We start from the raw sequence: 3,043 nt of genomic DNA on the forward strand, positions 1-3,043 counted from the left end.
TTTTCAAGCTTAGAGAGACTGGGTTGCCAAGGAATTGGGATCCAATCATCTAAGATTGTTAAGGAGATCAATGAATGCATTGATTGAGGAAGAGATGAGAATGAACTTGATCTAGAGAATGCAACATCTCCTAAGCCCAATGAATCCCCCATTTCTGATCTTTCCCATTATCTTTATTTTTTGCCATTTATCTTTGTGCTCATCTCCCCAAATTCCCATTTAAGATTCTGCAATTTATTTTCTGCAATTTACTTTCCCGCTATTTAATCTTCTGCAAATCTCAACTAAATTTCTGTTTAGCTCAACTAGTACACTCTTCCAACAAAAGTCACTTGACCAATCAATCCCTGTGGGATTCGACCTCACTCTATTGTGAGTTTTTACTTGACGACAATTCGTTATACTTGCCGAAGGGAAATTTGTTGAGTGACAAGTTTTTGTGCATCAAGTTTATGGCGCCGTTGCCGGGGATTGATTTTGTATCGACAATGATTAAGTTGAAAGATCACTAGATTGATCATTTTTCTTTTGTTTGTTCAATTTACCTTGTCAATTACTTTTAGCTTCAGTCATTCTCTTCTTCATCCCCTCTACCCTCTCTGTTTTCTTTTTTTTGTTATTACTTACAATTCTTCTCACTAACCCACTAACTATTTGATAATTTGCACTACTCACACTAACAGCCACTCTAACAAGTATAATCACTTCACTTTATTTCTTGTTGTGTGCTCTGTTAGTTGTATGACAGGGAGAAGAAGCGGAGCTTCAACTTCCTTTGATTCAGAACCTGAGAGGACCTTCCTTAGATTAAGGAGGGAAGCAAGAGGAAAAAGAGTTGTTGGTGCTGAGGAAGAGGAAGAGTACTTTGAAACAAACATGGAGGAGAACTTGGAAAACAACCATAAAGAAGAAGCTCACAACTATGTCAAAGAAGGCCCTGTGAATCATGCTGGGCAAGAAAGAAGAGTGCTAGGCTCTTACATCAATCCAAACCCAGGAAATTGTGGAAGTAGCATCCAAAAGCCAACCATACATGCCAATAACTTTGAATTAAAACCCCAACTCATCACCCTTATTCAGAACAATTGTTCATTCAGAGGGAGTGCCCAAGAAGACCCCAATCAACATCTAACCACCTTCCTGAGAATATGTGACACTGTGAAGTCTAATGTTGTTCATCCGGATGTCTATAGACTGCTTTTGTTCCCCTTTTCACTCAGGCACAAAGCATCTAAATGGCTGGGATCCTTCCTGAAGGAGAGCTTAACGAATTGGGAAGATGTGGTGAACAAATTTTTGGCAAAATTCTACCCTCTTCAAAGGATCAACAGGCTGAGAGCTGAGGTACAAACCTTCAGGCAATAAGATGGTGAAACTCTCTTTGAGGCATGGGAGAGGTTTAAGGACTTAACAAGAAGATGCCCACCAGACATGTTCAATGAATAGTATCAACTGCATATTTTCTATGAAGGTCTTTCTTACATGTCAAAAAAGGCCGTAGACCATTCATCAGGGGGCTCTTTAAACAAGAAGAAGACCATTGAAGAAGCCATAGATGTCATAGAGACTATGGCAGAGAATGATTACTTCTATGCTTCTGAAAGAAGCAACACTCGAGGAGTGATGGAGCTGAACCACATGGATGCACTGCTAGCTCAAAATAAGATGATCACCAAGCAGTTAGCTGACCTTACCAAGAAGGTGGAAGATAACTAAGTAGGTGACTGGGAACAAGCCAATTATGTTGGAAATTCACCCAAGCAGACCCATGATCTATACTCTAAAACTTACAATTCTGGTTGGAGAAACCACCCTAATTTTGGATGGTGAAACCAACAAGACCAAGGCTAAGACCAGAAATGCCACAACCACAATCCCAACAACAATGCAACTCACTAAAATCCCTCACAGAGATCCCATCAACACCCACCTAATCACCCTTCTCAACCATCTAACCTTAACCTGATGTGTGGAAAACGATCCAACACAAAACTCACCGGCAAGTGTACCGGGTCGCATCAAGTAATAAAACTCACGGGAGTGAGGTCGATCCCACAGGGATTGAAGGATTGAACAATTTTAGTTTAGTGGTTGATTTAGTCAAGCGAATCAAGTATTGGTTGAGTGATTTTGTATCCAACAGTAAGTAAATAGCAGGAAATGTATAGGGAGAGGGATGAATTGCAGAAATTAAAAAGAACTGAAAGTAAAAGAGCTGAATCTTAAAGAACAAGAAATTAAATGACTGAAACTTAAAGTGCAAGAAATGTAAATTGCAGTAACTTAAAGTGCAAGAAATATAAATTGCTTGAATAGAAAAAGGGATTTGAGGACTGGGATTTCAGAATTCAAGCAAGGGAAATTTAAATGCAACAATTAATAAAGCAGAAGATGAATTGGAAGTAACTAGAATTCAAACAGGAAATGAAATTAAATTGCAGCAGGGGTTCACAGAAGAACCAAGAGAAAAATGAGATCTCAGGGCTCCAGAGACTAGATAGCAAAGTCTAGATCTCAATTGCCTTCCCAGATCCAAGTTCACAAAGCAATTAACAAGAAATGAAAGAAGAAGCAGCAAAGAAAATGTAATTGAACACAATTATGCAGCAAGGAAATTAAAGAGATCTTGAATGGAGATTGAGACAGAAATTCCTCAATTCTTCACACCCAAGACTCAAACAAGAAAAATAAAGAGTACTCAAGCAAGAACGAGGAAGAAGAGAGATCAATTCTCCTCCCCAATTCTCTCAAATCTCAGTTCCTAGCTCTCAATGAAGTCTCAGAATTCAAAAATCAAAATAAGGTTCAAAAGTTCAAAGTAAAAGTAAAGGGTTAAAAGCCCCTAATTACATCAAACTATCTCCTATTTATACACTTTCTATTCTTGGATTTTGGAATTTGGATGGACTTTTGATTTGGTGAAGAAATGAATTGAATTGGATTTTTAATCCAATTTTCAGCCCATGAGAAATTAGCTTCCAGGAGGCTGCCCTGCCCTTGTGGAGGGCAGAGCAGGAAATGGTGCATGCAGCCTCGTGCGTGT

At 38.9% G+C, this 3,043-nt stretch overlaps 1 non-coding gene across 1 annotated transcript; it reads right to left on the bottom strand.

The window, feature by feature from the left end:
- Window positions 1-1,329: 1,329 nt before the first annotated feature.
- LOC127742250 (small nucleolar RNA R71) lies at window positions 1,330-1,433 on the bottom strand. Its single transcript, XR_008003438.1, has one exon. It is a non-coding gene; the product is annotated as a small nucleolar RNA R71 (small nucleolar RNA).
- Window positions 1,434-3,043: the final 1,610 nt, after the last annotated feature.

Source organism: Arachis duranensis, chromosome 9 (genome assembly GCF_000817695.3).
Source record: "Arachis duranensis cultivar V14167 chromosome 9, aradu.V14167.gnm2.J7QH, whole genome shotgun sequence".
Classification (NCBI taxonomy): Eukaryota; Viridiplantae; Streptophyta; class Magnoliopsida; order Fabales; family Fabaceae; genus Arachis; species Arachis duranensis.